Genomic DNA, 20817 nt, shown 5'->3' with positions numbered 1-20817 from the left:
ACCAATCCTCCCATGTGAGGGTCGTGGAACAAGAAGAGGAAAAAGTCCTGGAATTCAATGGTTGGCCTAATATTGCTATGAAGGGGTTGCATTCTGCAACAAAGGCCCATGCTACATTCATGAAAGACTCTTGTAAAGAGATGGGTTGCATCTTACAAAGACCAGGAAGGAAGTGTTTGGCAGCCCTTCGCTAGTCTCACCAGGAGAGTGTTAAACTAGAATAAAAGAGGGAGAGTGGCAAATATCCAGATTTTTTTTTTTTTTACATTGACAGCCAAAGACTGAAAGCAGAAGCAGGAAAAGGAGTAGACCAGGACGGGGAACTCACAGTGTCATAGGAAATTACAACGGTGAGGGCAGTAGGCAGTGCCATTCAAAACCTCACATGTTTTGACACCAGGGCAGAGCGTGTGGGTGAGATGTAACTAAAGATCCTAACTCAGGAAGAAAAATATCATAGATAGGCATCCTTTGAAACTTGGTTGGAAGTTGCTCATGATTGGAATATAGCACTGAAAAACTACAACTTACTCAGAAAAACTGACCCAGCAGAAAAGTTGGGGGTGTTGCACTGTACATAAAGAAAAATATACAGTGGCACAGAAATTCAGGAATTGGATCATGGAAATACCGTTGAAAGTGTCTAGGCAAGAACAGAAGGAGCAAAAGTAATACTGTTGTGGGAGTTTATTACAGACCGCCTGGGTAGCCAGAAGATATGAAGAGGCTTTTGGCATCAGACGGCGAAGTTTCAAAGAGGTTTGTAATAATGATAATGGGAGATTTAGATCATCTTGACATCTGCTGGGAATCTAACTCTGCCAAGAATCAGAGGTCCAGCAAATTCTTGTCCTCTCTTGCTGACAAATTCATTTGTCAAAAGGTGGAAAAAAGCTATTCTGGACCTAATCCTCATCAACAGGAAGGAATTGGTTGAAGAAGTGAGGGTGATTGGCACCTTGAGGGAAAGTGATCCTGTCATTCTTGAATTTGAGAGGTCTACCGAAGGAGGCTCTGAGAAGAGTCACCTACAGCACCTACTGCAGCAGAAGTGGGATGAACTCTGAGGAAAGGCAGGTTGGATCCAATGGAGTAAAATCCTGAAGGAGAACAATGTCCAGGAAAGGTGGGAAATTCTACAGATTCTACAGTAATGAAGACTCAGTCACAACCACCACCACTGCAAAGGAAAAATTGGAGAGCTCTCTAAAATGCTGTAAAGAAAACAGGATATATTCAGGAAGTGGAAGGAGGAGCACAGAACCACAGAAGAATACAAAGTAATCTGCAGAAACTGTAGGGACTATGTCAGAAAGCTAAAGGTCATCATGAGCTCAAACCTGTGAGAAATACCAAAGCTAACAAAAAACGGGCTCTTTTGGTATGTTAGAAAGCAAAGAAAAGCTAAAGAGGGTGTAGGACCATTGTGAGGAGAAGCTGGGGAGTCAGAAATGGATAATGGTAAGATGGCAAAACTTCTGAACTCCTCTTTGGTGTCCATCTTCCCTCAGAAGGGAAATGGAGCTAATTGTCATCTCTCCACTGTGAGAAGGAGGGAGCCTGATCTTAAGGTGGACAAGGAGAGAGTCAGAGAGAATTTAGCTATGGAGTCCTTGGGGTTCTCTGAGCTTGGTTGTTTTCTTGCAGACGTTTCATTACCTGTCTAGGTAACATCTTCAGTGCTAGAAGAGAGTGGGGTTTGTTCTCTGTTTATATACAGTAGCTTGTCCTGTCAAGTGTTGGTGGGGGAGTTGTTTTTTTCTTGGTATTTCCTACAGTAAGCTGTTGTTTACTGCTTGATTGTCTGAGTTGGTAGTTCCTTGATTAGGGTATTGTTTACTGCTTGATTGTTTTGTCTGGTATTAATCCTGGTGTTAATCCCTGCTTATCTGGGTGTTGATTGCTGGCAAGGAGGTGTTCTGTCTTTTTGTTTCCTTTTTATTATCTCTTTTGAATAGTGTGTAAATGTTGTTTATCCCTATGTGCCTGTTGACGGCTGCCTTGTCTGAATACAAGCTTCCAGGAATTCCCTTGCATTTTTGGATTTAGCTTGGTCTAGGATGCTGACAGTTTCCCAGTTGAAACTATGGTTGAGTCTGTCCATGTGTTGTGAGATTAAGAAGTTTTCATTGTGTCTTCTGACTGCTAGTTGGTGCTCATGGATGTGCTCTGCAAGTCTTCTGCCTGTCTGTCCTACGTAGGTTGTTGCAGTCCTTACACTGCAGTATGTTGTAGATGACTCCTGTTTTTTCTTCTTGGGCTACTGGGTCTTTTGGTTTGCTTAAGATGTTTTGGAGGGCTTTAGTTGGTTTGTGTGCTACAGAGATACCAAGTGGTTGTAATAGTCTGTTGGTAGTTTCTGAGATGTTTTTGATGTATGGCAGTGTTATCCTTTTCATAAATTGTCTTAGTTGTGTTGTAGTGGGTTAAGTGGCCAGGCACTTTTTGATAAAGTTGCATGGGTATCCATTTTGTTGGAAGATGTTGTATAGGTGGTCTGTTTCCTTTTTCTGCTGTTCTGGGTTGCTGTAGTACATTTGTGTTAATCTGAATAATGTTGTTACACAGCTCCTTTATGGGAGGTTGAGTTGTTACTTTGGTAATGGAGTACTTGGTTAGTGTGAGTTGTTTTCCGATAGACTTGGGTTTCTAATTTACTGTCATTTCCTCTACTAATGTGGATATCCAGGAAGAGTAGTGTGTTGTTGTTTTCTTCTTCTCTAGTGAATTTTATTCCTTTGAAGATGTTGTTGATAGATTTCATGTGTCTTCTCTACTTGTTCCTTTTTAATTGTGTCAAAGGTGTCATCTACATACCAGATCCATACTTTGGGTTGTATGCATGGAAGTGCTATAGTTTCTAGATGCTGCATTACAATCTCTGCTATGAGTCCTGAGGATGGTGATCCCATGGGGGTTCCTCTGATTTGTTGGTATATTTGTCCATCAGACTGAACATAGGTAGTGAGGCAGCGGTTGATGAGGTCCATGGTTCTGGGTATTTCGATCTTGGTGTATTTGGTTAGGTCAGGTGTGTTGTGTAGTACTGCTGACATGGATTCTTAGTTCTGGGTGTATGGATATAAAGAATGCTGTGACATCGAATGAAACCGTAATTCATCTTCATCTATTTTTAGGCCTTTGATTTTCTGGAGGCACCGTTTAGCTAGCTTAAGCAAATCCAAGACTCCAGAGCCAGATGGACTACATCCTAGGGCAATGCTTCCCAAACCTGGGTAAATATTTTATTTTATTTATTTATATTTCAGATTTGTCACTGCTCATCTCACTATAGTGTGACTCTGGGTGGTTTACAGCAAAAACAGAATAAACTTTAGTTAAAATAGATAAATATTAATTAATTAATTAAAATATACTACAGTAACAAACCTCCTATATAATACTTCCAAGAGGCTGATGTTAATTAGGTATTAAGAAACTCGGGGAATGTCTTCAAGGCACTAGCCATTCCCAGGGTCAGTTGTATCTCTACTCATCTGACGCAAGTTGGCAGAGCCAGGTCTTCAATTCCCTCCAGAAAATTGGAAGGGTAGGGGCCCGCCTCACCTCTGGGGGGAGAGTATTCGATAGGATGGGGACAATGGCAGAGGAGGCTGGTGGTGGATGATCTCACTCTTGGGACTTGCCAGTGGACATTCTCTCACCGACAGGATCCGCAACTTGCCTTCTCTGCCAGACCAGGTGGGACAGGTTGATTGTAATGTGGGTGAGACGGTCCCTCAGGTAGCCTGGACCCATGCCATGTAGGGCTTTAAAGGTGATAACCAACACCTTGAATTGGACTCGGAAGCAAACTGGAACCCAATGCAGCTCCTGAAGCAAAGGTGTTACATGTGTCATCCTTGGGGCACCCAAGGTTGCCCGCGCAGCCACCTTTTGAATCAGCCATAGCTTCCAGATACTCTTCAAGGGTAGCCCCATGTAGAGCACATTGCAATAGTCTAAACGAGCGATGACCAGGGCGTGAGTGACCGTGCAGAGGGCCTCCTGATCCAGGAAGGGGCGTAACTGCTGCACAACATGAAGTTGAGCAAAGGCCCTCCTGGCCACGGCTGCCACCTGCTTTTCGAGCAGGAGTCGTGAGTCCAGGAGGACCCCCAGATTACACACTGGGTCTGTCTGGGGCAGTGCAACCCCATCGAGAACCAAAGATGGTAAACTCTCAGATACAGAGGAGCCTCCAACCCACAACCACTCCACCTTACCAGGGTTCAGTTGAAGCCTGTTGTTCCCCATCCAGACCCCCACAGCCTCCAGGCACTCCAAAAGGGTGGCCACAGCATCACTCAGATCACCTGGGATGGAGATGTATAACTGGGTATCTTCTGCATATTGATGATACCTCATCCCATGGTGGCAGATGATCTCACCCAGTGGTTTCATGTAGATGTTAAAAAGGAGCGGAGAGAGTATCAAACCCTGCAGTACCCCACAACAGAGAGGCCATGGGCCAGACCTCTCACTCTCAATCAACACCAGTTGGGATCGGCCCTGGAGGAAGGAAGTGAACCAGCACAAAACTGCTGCCAACTCCCAACTCCCTAAGTCGGCCCAAAAGGATACCATGGTCGATGGTATTGAAAGCCACTAACAGGTCAAGAAGGGCAAGGATGGATGCACTACCCCCATCCCACGCCCACCAGAGATCATCCATGAGCGCAACCAATGCTGATTCCCCAAAATTGGGTAAAAATGGTTTTTCTTTGGGTAACGATACACGAACCCTTTACCCATCACAACAGGGACATTTAAATTGACTTCAAGATTGCCACGTGTACTAAAATATATTTGAAAATCTCCCAAAGTATTTCTATTAAGATGAAAATTGATGAAATAACCAATGGTAATTTGTTGAAAAGACATAAAGATCATTCAGTGATACTGTTTTTATAATTCAGGTAGTCCTCGAGGTACGACCATTTGTTCAGCGACCATTCAAAGTTATGATGGTGCTGAAAGAAGGGACTTATGACTGGCCCTCGAAATTCTGGCCATTGTAGCACCCCTGCAATCACATGAACAAAATTTGGGTGCTTGGCAACCAGGTCGCACTTATGACAGCTGCAGCGTCCCACAGTCACATAATCACCATTTGAAACCTTCTTTGCTGGCTTTCCACAAACAACGTCAATGGGGAAGCCAGCAGGGGAGGTCGCAAGTTGCTGGAGTAAGTCTCCCACACTCACCTCCGCCTTTCTTCGCTCGCACACACCCACCAGCGTCCTCCTTCCTTCCTTCCTTTGCTCGCTCACTCACTCACACGCAGCGCACCCTCCTTCCCCCCTTTGCTTGCACGCACCCACCAGCATCCTCCTTCTAATAAGCAGTTTTCGGTAATGAAGGAAGAAGTTTGTGAAGCACAGTCTATTGAGGGAGCTAGCAGAGAAAATCACCAAACCATTCTCAATCATCTTGAAGCACTCCAGCTTTGGGAGAATCAGTGAAGCCAAATCATGTCAACTAGCCTTATCTCCTTTGATAGAGTTGGTCAAAGGGATGCTGTAGACATGGTGTGCCTGATCTGAGGAAAGATTTCAGTGAAGTATCTCCTTCATCAGATGGTACAGGATGGACTAGATGACTCTACTTTTTAATGGATCACAATTGGCGGAATCACCATACCAGAAGAGTGCTTATGAATGGCTGTTTCAGCCTGGAGGAAGTATTGAGCGGAGCATCCTATGGCTCTGTTCGGAGCCCTGTGGTGATCAACAGTCTATCAGAGACTTGGATGAGGGAGTTGAGGGGACCCTCAACAACTTTGCCGGTGACATAAACCGGAAAAGGAGGCTAATACTTTAAAGGATTCAGAAACATCTAGACAGCTTGAGCAGTGAGCTAAAACGAATAGGATGGAACTGAACAGGGAGAAACATGAAGTTCTGCGTCTGGGTTGGAAGAAGGAAAGAATGAAAAGAGCTGGCTTGTCAGCAGTACATGGGAAAGGGCCTGGGGGGTCTTTGCCAACCACACGTTAAACGAGTCAGCTGTGTGAAGGAGATTTCTAAACAGGCAGATGATACTGTAGGGTGTCTTCATAGGAGGAGAGAGTCCATGTCCCAAGAAGTCATCGTTCCACTCTGCTGGGTCCTGGTTCAAGCTCCATTTGGGGCACTGGATCCAGTTCTGAGCATCGTAACTCACAACGGATGGTGACAAATTGGACATATGTAAAAAAAGGGGAGGGACTTTGATAGCATGCTTGTGGTCACCATCTTGGCCTTTTCAATCCCCTCCCTGCAGACACCCTGATCTAGAACCTAAGACTCTGGTCCTCCCCCACCCCGCCCCAAATCGTAAGAAATCATTTTAGGGTTATTACATATGATATTACATTACAAATCAACATTTCTTGCTGATTGTTTTATCATGCTCTGGTCTGATTTAAAAACTAAGAGACGCTGAGTTCCAGTCCCTCTATCTCCCAGCCCACCTCACAGGGTTGTTGTGGAGCAAATAGGAGGAGGGAGCACCATTTATGCCACCTTGAGCTGTACAAAATAAAGACGAGATATAAACCTAATAAACACAGCATAAGTAAATAAGGACCGGTTTATGATCTGCGTACTATCCAAAGAATTGTGGCTGTCAGCAATCCAGAAAACAACCAAAATGAAAAAAGAAATACTATCAGGGTTTCAGTGGCCTCGAATCCTGATGCAACCATTTGAATAATTCTCTCCCTCCCCCATCCCCATATGCAATATATGCTTAGAGTGTAACCCTTGGCCACAAGTTGGCAGATTTGCCAGAGAACAACAGAAACGTTTTTGCTGAGGCTCATGGCTTAGGAAGAGCCCTGGCACGCTAGGATGCGCGTCCTTTCCCCGTTACCTGCCCGAAATGTAATGTGGCATTTGCAGCACAGCCCTGGGACCCCTCTCCTCTCCTCTCCTCTCCTCTCCTCTCCTCTCCTCTCCTCTCCAGCTTGCCAGCGTTGTGCAGTTTTGGTTAGACTTTGACAGGTGAATGTCTTTGAACTGTGTTTTTTGCTTGAGCTTTGGAGCACTATTAAAGATAAAACGGAGAAGCTCTTCTATTTTAATTTCGGAGCAGGAGCGTTTTTCCCTGGGAACCGTGCAACGGCAAAGAATGTTCCCAGGCTGCGCGGCCCTTGCTACCAATTATGGACAAGTAGAGCAGCCGTAGCTCTCCTGCTGTGGGACGCAAACGCTTCCAGGAGAGGAAGCCAAGGGTGGGCTGCTGCAAACTCAGAGCGGGCAGGTCTCTTTGACTGCCAGCCCAGCGTAAGCTGCGGGCTCTGGTTTGGTTCGGTTTTCCCCCAGGAGACCTGAACCTTCACGGCAAAACAGCTGGCGTACGGGCAGGGCTTTCCTCTTCTTGCATGTAAGAAAAAGGCTGGGAGGCCACGAGTGCGCCTGCAGTTTGCCTTCTCTGTCCCTGACACAGCTGCTCCCTCTGCTGCTCGGCTTAGCTTCACCTCCCAGCCGTCTTGCTTCTGAAACCCCGGAGCAGCTCTCACCTGTGGGAAATGTGCTTTACCCTGGCCAGGGTCTCGGCTTGGCCAAACTTGCTTGAGCTCAGAAGTTGCATAGGAGTAAGCCTGGTTAACACGTGGGTGGGAGGCTACCAGGGAACTGCAGGGCTGTAGCGGAAGTGTCTGAGGAAGGGGATGGGGGGGTGAGAGAAGTCAGCATGGCGGCCACAGCCTCCCACCTGAAGCCCTATGCGGTGATGACTGCCGCCCCTTCCCCGCTCCTTACTGGAGGCTAAACTGGGAAGACAAAAGCCATCCCTGAGGAAAAGAATGCCAAGCTAGTTCTGGACTGTTGCTAAGGCAACAACAAAGCAGAGGTGTCATAAAGATTCCACTTAATAGGCTTGGGGACCCTCTCAGAGGTCTCCATGATATCAGACCAACCTCGTCTGAACTCTCCCCTAACTTGCTGATTCTTCTGCATTTGCTCAGATCTAAAGCAGCCAAACATAATTTCTGGCACAGAATTCAAATGGCAGTGAGAGCTGCGTAGAATTTAGCATTCAAGCTGCTTCTTGCATGGTGGCAGGTTTCCTGCAAGTGGCCCATGTGATCAGCCAGGGCTAAGCTTGACTTGAACCCTTTTCCTTTAGTGCAGATGAAATTAGAAAAGCCTTGGGGGATGGGGGTGAAACTAAAATCTCTCTTGCACTATTGCAGGCTTCCCAAGCAGACGTCTGAAGAGAGGCTCTTGCAGGCGTTCCCCTTCCAGCACTCCTGTTCTCCAGTGGCCAAGGACCTTTGAGCATGGAGGATCTAGCTGGCCTTCAGGACTCTAGCTGTAGAGGTCATCTTCCTCACTGAATTCCGTTTTTGCATTTCTGAGCCTCCCAAAGGCAGGGCGCATCACCAGAGCATCAGTTCCCTGGTGGACTGGACGACCTTTAAGATTCCTGCCGACTCTATGATTCCACGGTTCTATGAATGACAGTGGCTGGAGCCCGGTGGGGCTCACAATGACTGGTTTTGCAGGTTCACACAGTTACAACTGCTTCTCTCATGTGGATCTGGAGCCGCTGCTGTTTACTGCAAGGTTCACTGCTATTTCTTCCCCTGCAAAAGGCCAGAGTGTGCAGATGAATTCGAAGCTCCACCAGAGAGTATGTGCGTTATTACAATGATTTCTATCCCCACTATTCAGGATAAATATCCTCCCAAAGAATCTTGAAAGCAATAAAATTGAATGTGTGTTTTTATACGTTGATTTCATATATATTTAAAGTAAGCCTTCTTCCCATAGGGCAGCTGGTAGGAAGGGCCAAAGCATGGCCCTTCCTGGGGCTGCTGTACTGTAATCGTGGGGTTCCTTTGTACAGGAGCTGTTGCTGTTTCTGTCCCCAGGGCGGGATGAGAATGACATCAGCAGTGGGGCTTCTGACCATGGATGGTGCCTTCCTTGCCAAAGTGTTATCATTCAGTCATCTTTATCATTCAATCATCAGATGGCATGAGGACTCCTGCCTTGGGCGGGGGTTGGACTAGAAGACCTCCGAGGTCCCTTCCAACTCTATGATTCTACGATTCTATCTGACTCAGTGGAGGAGAGAGCGGATTTAATCTGGACCTCAGACTGGATTCTGTTTCTTGCTGCTGCACTGGTTTTGGGCTTCTACACCCGTGCTAAGCCTAAAACCTTGAAAGTGGGTGGAGGGGCGGAAGGAAGATGGTGCTCTGCTCTATCTGGCTCTCGAACCAAAACGAACTGCTGAATAATTTCAGAAGCACCAAAAGAGCTTCAGTGAGGGCTCTGTAATCCCATCATCCGGGCCAAGTCAGTGTTTCTCAACTTAGCCTTTAAGATGTGGAGCCAGGGGAATTCTGGGAGTTGAAGTCCATGCATCTTAAAGTTGCTAAGGTTGAGAAACCCTGCCTTAGAGGATCCAGAGGACGCCAGACCTCCAAGTGGGGGCTGCTTCTGGCCTCCCTGGGCCTGCGGGCCTTCCCTCCCTCCCTCCCTCTCTCCCTCCCTAGAGCTGTGCCTCCTTTTCTGCTGCTGTTCAAAGATGCTGCTGGTGATTGCGGAAGAAGCGCCCTCGCCGCAGCGGATAAGGGCTGATGCAAACCCTCAACTGCCAGTTTTGAGCAAGGGAGTCCACTAATCGGGGCTGAACGCCCCGTGGTCAGTCACTTCCTTCTGGCGATGACTCTGCGCTCAGAGGCGGCAGTGTTGAAAGAGGGCCTGGGCTGGTGCAAGACGGCTGGCTGATAAGCAGCACATCTGCCATCTGTTCTGAACGCAGAGGGACCCCCAGGCCCTGGGTCCGGATTCTGCCTGCAACAGATAATCGGGGGCCTTTGGGTGGCTGGGTGGGGCTGATGAACTTCCTTGAGACCCCGTACATGGCTCCAGGAAGCCTCAAGCCCCCATCCTGGGGTGGCTTCATGTGTCCTGTTCAGAAAACACTTCTCCACTGGAGGAAATTGCGTGGAGTCCTCCACCTTTCTGAACAATGCCCTGTTCCCCAGCTCCCCAGCGCAGCCTCCCTCGATTGGCCCTTCCCAGGCAGGTGGGAGCCACAGCTGTCAGAACTGCTGGGGCCAATGAGGTGGCGATCGGTGCTGCCCAGGAATTCTCCGAGAACGCTGGGTTGAAACTGTCAGCGTGCAGATTCCAGGACTCAGCAGAAGTGCACATCTGGAGCAAATCTTACTGACTCACAAAGCTTGGGGAGATGTTAGATGGGTTCAGTATGGGACCACTGTGCAGTGGAGTGAGAATGGACCCTTTAGAAATGTTGTTAGCAATGGGGGGGTTGTGCAGTAAAGGCATCTGCAAAAATTGATATAGTTCTTGTTCTTTAAAGAAGGGACCTCCATGGCGAGGAGAGAAGAGAACTGTAGTGTCTACTCAGAGTGAATGGGTTTAGGAAGATGCCTGGGAGGAAAACTTCCTGAGCCACTTAGCAGTTTGCCAGCTTTCTCTGCTAGGGCAAGGATTTTGTGGGATCTGCAGAGACCCAGCATTTTCTGCTTCCTCCCTTAGCGAGGTCCATTGCTCTCTGCCTTGGCTCGATTCCCATTCGCTGTTCTTCCCATCCTCCACTCTCTGCGATTTGCATGCCTTTTGAGCAGAAAACCAAGTGGCCTTAGACTGGGTCTCATTTGCCATCCTCAGTGACAGGCCAATATACTTCTTTTTCTTATCAGCTCCTCTTCAGTTTGGCAAAAGAGAATTTGCTTTCCGCTGGGGAAATTGTGGCAGACGGGGTGGTGTGTGTCTGGGCGGTTTTGCCTCCGTTAGGAGTGGCAGTTCTGCTGAATGATCTGCCTCCCATTGGGCATCTTGCCTTGGCGGTGCAGCCTCTCCTGACCCCCCACCCCAACTCCTTCTACTAAGCCCCAGGATCCCACCTTGGGGAATCACCTCCCTGAGTCGGCTGTCTTCAGACGGAGCAAGGCGGTCAGCCACGGAGGTCAGAAAACCAGGCCATCAATAACCCCCTCTCATCACCCCTCACAATCAAGCTAAGCTAAGCGCAAAGACACCACCAAAAGAAATCTGAAGGAAAAATGTAAGCCCCCTGAAAATAAGGTAGATAAGAGTAAGCCCTGAAGGTGAAACGACTTTGGAGAATATCAAGGCAGTTTTTGATATAATATTTGTAAGAATTGTCTTGGGCTGATGCCATTCTATAAAAATGTGCCTCCCTCCACACAGGGGAAGTTTGTTTAGTTGCTTCTCCTTTTGAAGCACTGCAGCTTACACGGCCAGAGAAAGCTGTGCATTGTCTTGCATTTTCATGAATAATGCCCAGAAAACACACTGGGGGCTTTTGGAAAACCTGCAAACTGTAAAGGCTGCTTCTCCCTCTATTCACCTGAAATCAGGCAGACAGATAAGGACTGCAGTCCTCCTGATGCCATTCAATTATGTCCCAGAAAATGAGTGGTTGCCACTGGTTGTTTTTCAGTAATACCAATGGAGTCCATCTTTGGATTTTCATGCCCCCCGCCCCACATTCTTAGATCGTCTACAGTGAGGTATCTTTGATGGGGGGCCCCCAGGAGCAAACTGGACATCTATAATTTTATTTTTTCTATAGCAGGGCCCATATTGTGGAACAAGCTTTCACTGATGCCAGCACTCTTATTACAGATTCTTTTGGCGGGGGGAGGGCTCAAAACATATTTGCTCATCCAAGCCTTTAAATAGTTCGGTGTCATTGTTTGAAGATGTATTATCTGAGTAAACTGTTAACAACAGCATCCACAGGGAGGTTAAAAAGAAAGCCAAGATGCCAGCTGCAATTGTTTTAATTGTATTCCCTTAAGCTAAGCCACTCTGAGCTGTTAAGAGTTAGGAAAAGATGCCAATATTTTATTCTTTTTTAAATGAAATAATATTAAAATAAAAACACAGATGAACAAACTGAGCTGAATCAGTTTGTGTTCCAAACTGGGACCCTCAATGAATCTTGTGATCAATAACCACTGAAATTAAAGTCTCTCCCTGCTGATGTTGGGGCTATCTCACTGGAGATGGGAGGCTAAAATGTCATTTGCCCATCAACCTTTAATACGTGAATTCTCTTGAAAACAAATCTCAAATTCGTCGCGAAAAGATAAAGGATCCGTATCTTCCACACATGGAAATTATGTGAAGCTTTAGAAATATATCTTGCTCTGAAACTTAATTAAAAATTCGCCAGGGCCATAATACCGTAATGCCACAAGAGCTGTTTCAGACAACAATTTCCAGAACAAATGCCTTTCAAAAAAAATTGTACTCGTGTCCTATAACGAGGAACTCTTGTCCAGAACTCTACAACCTCTTTGCAAATTCACACCATTGGTGTGCAATTGCATAACGTCGAGAGTGGGCAAGGCCACACACTTTTGTTCATAATGCATGTTACAAGAAGTGAGTTAGACAGGAGGTCTGCCACCTTGGTTAAGGGAGAACCAAATACAAAAGCAATTTTAGCTAGCCCCCCCACACACAATGGGGCTGTAGTAGTTTAGAAAGAAGTACTGAACATTCCCCCTGCCCCACCAATGCTTCAGGTAAACTCTCAATCATTGTCTTAGTATTTACAAGGACCCTGGTACATATATTTTTAAATTTTATTATTTGATTTATATCCCACCTTTATGCCCCTGCCTGTGATTTTCCACACAACAACCACCCTTTGAGGTGGGTTGGGCTAAGAGAGAGTGACTTGGCCAAAGTTGCCCAGCTGGCTGTCACGCCCACGACAGCACTGGTATTCATGGTCTCCTGGGTTCTAGTCCAGCACCTTCACCACTACACCAAACTGGCTCTCACATCTGTTTCCTTATGCTATAACCCAGTTGGTTGCATCAGAGGTGGAACATAAATAGGCCTAGTGCAAAGTAGCAGAGGTTGCCAAGAGAAGCACAAATGTTAATTTGGATACTGAGGATCTGGTTCCCCAGAGCCACAACTGGAAGAAGTCAGAAGAAGAGGACGTGGAACCCTTGGAGATGCGATGGGAAATGCAGGTGGAGATTAAGGGGAGCGATAGACTGCATGGAGCCAGTAAGGGAGTCAGCAGAGTAGGGTGCCCCTAGAAGGAAGAGGATCTGTCACAAAGAGGAGAGCGGCAAGAACAAAAAATAAATGTGGGGACCCAGGGATAGACCAGAGAAGTATACACATGCCTGGGCAGGGGTCGGGGAGAGGACCCGAAGAAGTTTAGCTTGGAGAGCAACGTCTAGGAAAAAGAGAAAGGCTGTCTTAGCCTAACAGGGTGCAGCCTAAGGAGATAAAGGAAAACTTAACAAACTTGGTTTCTTAAGTTCAGGGAGAGGAAAGACTATTCCTAAATAAACAAGGGGAATGTCAGCCCTTCAAGGCAGACCAGAGCAGGAGACCAAAGTTATGAATGCTGATACTACCATTATTATAAGGTTACAGTATCTTGCAGGTCTGAATGCGCCTGTCCCCTCCCTGCCTTTATCCTGAAGAGAACTTGGGAGGGTCCAGTCTGAGACGCTTTCTCGAATTACATTCCTGCTTCGGACTCAGATTTCTCTTATCTGTCCATTGTCTTGGTTGCGGCTCTTCTTCCTGTTCCTCAAGGTTATTCCTTCCTCCCATTACAGAGAGAAAAGAGAACATACAGGTGTTTCTCCCTGCAGCATTCTGCCCTGCTGGGCTTCCACTCCCTGCAGCCAACAAGTGGAGACCCCAGCTAGTTGCAGAGAGAGGGGGTTTGACAAGTTACCCCTGGGAGGAAATTGTCCCGTGGATCAGCTGGGGAGGAGGGGAAGAGATTGAGGACGGAGCAGCCGGGAAGAGAGCGAAGGGAGGAGATGCAGGCCTGATTCAGAAGGAGGGTCAAAAACCTGATGGCTTATTTGTCATACAGAAGCTGTTGCAGTGAGCATTTTGCTAGGGAAGCCTGGGGGATTGCTTTGTTTTAAATAGATCCCGTGCTTTTGACATGTACAGCCCTGCACATTTAAGGAAGCTGCTCAGAGTTGTGTGAGAGGGAGAATGGGGTAATTCTGAGCAAGCCGCCCTGCAGGAAACCAGAAATTCATCCCACTGAGTTCATCAGCTGAGCATTCTTTAAAGTTATTTGTGGACATGTGCAAAACTGTGTATCCATATGTTTATGGTTTTCTAATGCAAGTAGTAAAGTAAAACTTGGGCTGTTCATACCTAGAGGTTAGTATATTTTTCTTACTGGGTGCCCAGAAATCTCCTCTTAGCACCTTCCTCTGTGCTGATAGAAAACCTGGCAGCAGCCTTGGTTTACGCCAATGGGACTGGAGCTGGGGGAATCCTGCCTTAGGAAGCCCACGGTGAATCAGCTCCTTGAATTTGGGATCAACTTCTGTGTTACAGTAGCAGTTCCTGTAATTAAATCTGCAAAACTGTTTTAGGGATGATAGAGAAGTTAATCCATGATATCACTAATGAAAATCAGGGTGAGGGGAGTTCTCTCCACAACTGCGTCTAATAACTATATTTTTTTTTAAAAGTAAATCCCAAAGGTTAAATGCACTCTATCCACTAAATATTTAAATATGGGGTAATTGTGTTGAGGAAAATGGATAGATTTGCTCTCTTATGACATTAGGTTTATTACAGAGCATCACATAAGGCTTAGGCATCATTATAGAGCCTTAATTTTATTATCAACACTTTAAAAAATTACTTCAGAACCAACTGAAATTAAAAACAAATCTCAGATCAAAGGATATTTCTTGCTGGTGTCATGGATCCTAGAAGCTCATCACCCACCATAACTTGAATTTGTTTCTCTTCCATGTTTCAGCCTACGCTGCACCAGACGCCTGTAGAAGCCTGTTCTCATAGCTTCCGCGTCCCCCCTCCCATTCTTGAATCCAGAAATAAGGAAGCACCATCATCTGTCTTCCTGAAGTCATTCTGGTCCCTGGGATTAAGAGCTCTCATCTAGGCATCATGTGCATATGAGAAAGGAATAACCATCTGCATGGGAAAGATTGAAATATTCTCTTCAGTAAGCTTTTGTGATGGTTCATTAGCATCTCCCCTCAGAAGGAGCCTTCACCCCCTAGATCTACCAGGGGTATCAAGATGCCTCTCTGTGTCTGTGTAAGAAGCTTCTGCAAATCTCACTCTTGAACAAAGTAACAAAACTGCAGGAAAAAAGGGCAGGGTGGGGGGACCAACTTGGTGCTGCTAAGTCTTGTCTTCAGAAATGTCTGAAAAATTGAGTATCTTGTGCAAAAGACCACAGAGAAGAACTACTTGATAGTACAGTTTTAAGCAATACAGTAAGTTGGGAACATGTTTGGGCAATACAGGAAGAAACAATTTCATGAATATATTGCACTTCAGATATTATTATGTCCTCCTAACAGAGTCAGCCCAGCTATTAGCAGAATGGGGCCACCCCATTATTCCCCCGAGTCCTCTTAAGCTAGCCTGTCCCAGGCCCCCAAAGCTAGTGTGCTATACCCTCACTTTGGTAATGTGGAAGCAGGATCCAGATGCATTCTGCATGTAGAATATGGGCAAGAAAATATTTTGCAAATGGTAGAGGGCCTTTTTTGACTGGCCAAGGGCCCAAGGTTGCAGTTCTGCTGTCCCGATGACTCCGATATCAGCGGGAGAAATTCAGCATCGGGAAATCTCTTCTGGCTTTCTCTGAAGTCTGGAGGCTGAGCCTTGCCAACATCGGAAAAGGCCAATGCTGGGGGAAAAAACAAGCACCACCAGGTTTAGCCAGGAATTGAGCCAGAAGCAGATCTTTGGACCCACAGCTACCCAGTCCTCTGCCATGTTGCTAAAGGCAGGGAAGAGTAAGGCCAGCCCGTCTTAATAAGTTAACCTAATACAAAGAAGGAAGCAATCAGCCAAGAGGAAAATGAAAAGGACCACGTCCCTCTGTCACTGTTGCCTTGCTGGCTGCACCCCGGAAGGACATCAGATGAATTCCGGAAGGGATGAACAAAGGGAGATCAATGGACCAGTGGTCCTGCAACATTATTATGTCAGCTTATGTGAGTCAAATTATACACTAGTGAAGATCTACAAGTACATGGTGAGTTTCCTCAAAGTGTGGAATTCCACCTAAACAAAAAACTCAGCCAGGTGCATCAGCAAGGGTGGGAGGCAGCCAAAAGCAGTCAAGGTGGTGGCTTTGACTGCATGACTCTTGACTTCATAGAAGATACCGCTGAACTCAGCCATTCACTGAAGTTTTCTTATCATGCATTAAAAAAAATGGAAGGAAGGAAGGATAAATACATAAATAAATTGAAGAACCAATCATCACCATGCTACAGCAATATAATTTATTACTTAAAAAAAAAAAAGCAGTTTTTTTCTGCTTGCTGTAGTCCAAAGCAAGTTAAGAAGACCTGGGATGTCATGTAACCCTTGTATGAAAATGTCACTGATTTGGCTGTACAAAAGAAACATGCAAATAACATATGAAGCTTTCACTGCATGCATTAATGTCCAGATTTGTAACAACACAAAAATAGCCCTGTTTTTTGTGCCAAAGCCCTTCTTAACCAAGAATTTTGTTTCTCAGATGTCTCTTGGATTCTTGCTTGCAAGAGAAGGAGGCATACCCCTTTCTCCTGCACATCCAGGAAGGAACATGGAGTCTTCAAGACCCAACTGCCATATTCTCCATCCCTAATGAAAGCCATCCAAACTAATGGCCATTACCGCACTTGTGGTAAAGAATTCCACAGGTTATTATTTGTCCACATGATAGGGCATGCCTGCATCAGGAGTATGGTGTACAATTCTGGCCATTGCATTTGGGAAAGGCTACATAGTAGAGGTTGAAAGAGTGCAGAAGTGGGCAACCAAAGTGATCTGGGGGTTCAAACATCTTCCCTACAAGAAAAAGCTAGAACATTTGGGATTCAGCTTAGAAATAAGGCAACTGAGGGGAACATGATAGAGGCCTATAAAATCATGCCCAGTCCTAAGCTCCTCACAAACAGCAGCCTGACTCACAAATAATAGGCTGTGTCACCATCATCAATATCATCACCAACCCTGACAAAAAACCAAAGATGATAATCCTCTTGTGGATTGCGCAACTTCAGACAGCAATGGTGGAATACTACTCTATGAGCTTTTCTTCACGTGCATTAAAGAGGCAATGGGATGCTTTTTAACACCAAAATCACATGCCAAGAGGTAATCTATGCTCAGGGTGTGATCAACACTTCTACGTCATGGGTTGCCTTGTACTAGAAAAACATCATGGGTTTTTCAGCAGGATTTCATGGCCATAGACAGATCACTTTCTGATTTCCTTGGAGTGTTTTTGGGGCTGTTTCCTGCTGTAGGAAAGCAGGATCTATTCAGCTGACCCAATCCTGGCACCTGATGGAACCAACTGGGTTTCATAGGGAACTTGGAGTTGTTCTGACGGCTTAGAGCATGGTCTGTCTGAGACTTCGATCGCTGGAATGAGAGGGCAACTGGGGCCTTGGATCAAATCGCACCCCTGTGGCTTTTCTTTTCTCATGGATCCTGTGGCTCCCCCAGTTTACAGCAGAACTGAGGGAGATGAAGCAGGCTAAAAGATGCCTAGAATGCCACAGGAGGTTGACAAGGAGTGAATCCAACTGCAGTTAGGGCCTACCTTGTGGCAATCAGGGCAGCAAAATGCCCATCATTTTCCACCCTTATAGAATCCACAGAGAGCCACCTGTAGGCCCCATTTCAAGTGACCTGGTCCCCTCTGAATGTGCCGCTCCCCTCAGCGGGAGCTGCAGACTCATTTATGGGACTGCTGGGAGGAACACAGGCATCTGTGGATAAAGTCACTCAGATTCGCTCCCAGCTGGACTCTGGCATTGATGCAGGTGCCATGGAGTTGACTGAAGCCCATCTGGCATAGTTGTTTGGGCAAAGTTTGATCCTGCAAGTCCTGAGGAAGTGGACACAGTTCTTGCAGCTGAGGACCCAGCGACCTGTATGTTTGGCCAATGTCCCTCTTGCTTAATGAAGGCTTCCCAAGAGGCAACAAGTGGTGGGGTGAATGCATGCTTGAGAGAGTGGGTGGTCTTGTGATGCTTAAGGAGGTCTGTCTCCTCCTCAAGAAATCATCACTGGAGCCCACCGTTTTAGACAATGTTCATCTGTCTGCAACTTTCCCTTTTTAGGGACATTTGTTGAGAACGTTGTTGCTCTGCAACTTCAGAGAGCCCTGGAGGAAGCAAATTATCTGGCCCCCCTTCATCGGGTGTTAGGCCCAGATACAGGACTGAAACAACATTGATTATGTCTGTGGATAACCTTCTGTCGAGAGCAGGATGAGGGTATTGCATCCAACCTTGCTCTCCTTGATCTCTCTGGCAGAAGAGCCGCAACCAAGACAATGGACAGATAAGAGAAATCTGAGTCCGAAGCAGGAATGTAATTTGAGAAAGCCCCTCTGACCTGACCCTCCCTAGTTTTCTTCAGGATAAAGGCAGGGAGGGGAGAGGCGCCTTCAGACCTGCAAGATTCCTTAACTGTCACCTTATAACAAAAGTAGGATTAACATTAATAACGTTGGTTTCCTGGTCTGGACTACCTCAAAAGCCTGACGTCAATCTTGCAACATCCATCTGCATGTTGAAGGAGCCTCTTCTTTGGTGCCAGTCTCAGCCAAAGGAAAAAAGTGAGAGCAAACTACTTCCAAAAATACTGCCAAGAAGCAGGGGCTTGTCCAGGCAGTTACCAGGAGTCAAGACTGACTTGAAGATACCCACACACACGAGTCATAGATCTCAGAGTCAGATTTAGTTTGCATGTGGATGGGAGACCATCAGAAAATTCCTCCTTTTTTTCACCTTTTCTGCTCAGTTTCTGGGAAAGGCAATTATTTTGGCAGGTTTTCTTTTCCCCAGGAGAACATTCAGATGAGATTCTCCTGGAAGGGCGTGGTAGTCCTGCAGCAGCCTTGTTTCTAAGCAGGGGTGGGAAGTGGGGGTCCTTCCTTGTACCCTCCTTTCTGTGGCTGTGGCAGCTCCCCTAACTTTGGTGGGTCCACAGAAGTCCTCTGTGGGGCTCCTAAGAGTGAGACGGGCCACAGAGGCTGCCACATAAGTAGAAGAAGTGGGAAAACTGACACCTGTGATTGAAGCCGATGACACACCTCAAGCATGGGTGGGGCTTCAATTACACAATGGTGACTGCCATCTTGACTTTTTTGACCCTCCCGTGCAGACCCTTCTGCCCCCTGCTCCCTCAGAACAATCCAGGGAGCTTGATTCACCACCAAAAGACATGTAAAATTTTGAAGCACCTGAGAATGAGGTAGGTAGATCAGATTCTTCTTTTTAATGGGAAATTGGAGGACAGATTTTGGCATCGCTTTAGGAAGGAGAAATTCACCCCTCTTTATACTGAGAAAACTGGAGCCAGGAAGGCCACAGGAGACAAGGGTCGATATGAACAAGTAGTCCTTTGGGGTACCTTAAAAGCCCAAAACATTGGGATAAAAGTTTCTATCTATATATTCTCTGGAGAGATCATGTACGGCCATAATTGGAGGGGCTGCAGACAATCAGGGGAGGGGCAGAGAGAGGGGAAATGGAGGGGATCATTTCCTCTGGACAGTGGCCCTTCACCGAACAAGGTGGCTGCCTGAAGCTTTGATCCTGAGTTTCCTTTGGAGCCGGTTCAGTCCAATCTCTGAACAAAACCCACTTTCTGAATGAAAGCTGCAAGTCAAGCTGAACTGTCAAGAAAATGGCAAAGTGTGCAAAAAGACCTATCCTTTTGAATGATGTGTAAAAACAAGCAGAGCTGACTGAGTTCAGATTGGAACTTGGGGGACAAGGTGGTGGCAGCTGTGGCCCTCGGGGTGTGGGGCTGGCAATGAGATGCCAAGGACTCCTGGTCCATCCAGGGATTTTATTTGGGCCCTCGGGCTTTATCACGGACCAGTGAGAAAGCATCCAGAGAGTTGGGTTAAGTCGTCTTCAGGATGGGGACCCAGCTGCAGGCTGTCTTTTCCACTTTTCCACCTTTTCCAGAGGTGATACTCGCGGGTACCTCCTGTCCCTTAAGAGTGACATCCAAAGCACAGTGGTCAGTCATGAGATGGGCCCTTTCCATGGCAGACCCACACTTTTCTAATCCCAGGGTAAATAAGATCCCCCCCCCCCCCGCATAACTCCAGAAAGGCCCCAGCCAGCGTTTCGGGGCTGGTGTTGGGTTATGCAATTTTTATTTGCGTTTCCATTTTAATGGAGTCTCATTTGCAGTTTACACTTCTGTTAGATGACTATACGATTTACGTGCCACGGTTATTTTCATATGTTGAAGTTATTTTAATGGGGTACTTATTCTATTATTTACTAATTGCATAACCCTCCTTGGAGAAAATTTTATTGCAAAGGAAAATTTGAATCCATCAAATAAATAAAATAATGATTCATTTTCTGGTCCACTTTGGCTATTTCAGTGAGGCGTACTTTATGAACAGTCTCTTCCTCTATCCACTCTATTTTTAAGTAAATGTATGATTTTTTTTCCCATTCCTCTTTTATTTGAAATGAAAGGAGAAGTGAGCAGCAACTGAATTTTGTGAGTCTCTTTGCCCTTGGGCAAAAGAGGGAGGGGATTCTTTTCATTTCGTGTGTAAATGAGGCTCCTGGCTAAGGTCTGCTTATTAACTGCAGGTGGTAAAATCCAACTAACTCCAACCTGGCTTTTAATTGCAAAGAGGATGGTAAAGAGGATAGCCAACAGGTAATTCTCTTCAGATACCAGACTTCCTTTCCTCTAGAAAACGGCTAGTGAGTGGGGTAGGTATTTAAGATGAGTTTACATATCCTCAGTTCAATTAGGAGGAAAGACTGACATTCAAATTGGAAGC

At 46.3% G+C, this 20817-nt stretch overlaps 1 long non-coding RNA gene across 1 annotated transcript; it reads left to right on the top strand.

The window, feature by feature from the left end:
• Positions 1–343: 343 nt before the first annotated feature.
• On the top strand, positions 344–8703 carry LOC112541678 (uncharacterized). Its single transcript, XR_003085660.2, has 3 exons — positions 344–1461; positions 3138–3236; positions 8180–8703. It is a non-coding gene; the product is annotated as an uncharacterized LOC112541678 (long non-coding RNA).
• The last annotated feature ends 12114 nt before the right edge of the window (positions 8704–20817 follow it).

The sequence above is a fragment of the Python bivittatus genome, unplaced genomic scaffold (genome assembly GCF_059951505.1).
Source record: "Python bivittatus isolate LINGU-HERP-01145 unplaced genomic scaffold, Pbiv_v1 ctg000790_np1212, whole genome shotgun sequence".
Classification (NCBI taxonomy): domain Eukaryota; kingdom Metazoa; phylum Chordata; class Lepidosauria; order Squamata; family Pythonidae; genus Python; species Python bivittatus.
The sequence above is the reverse complement of the archived record's forward strand: the minus strand, read 5'-3'. Positions and strand labels throughout refer to the sequence as shown.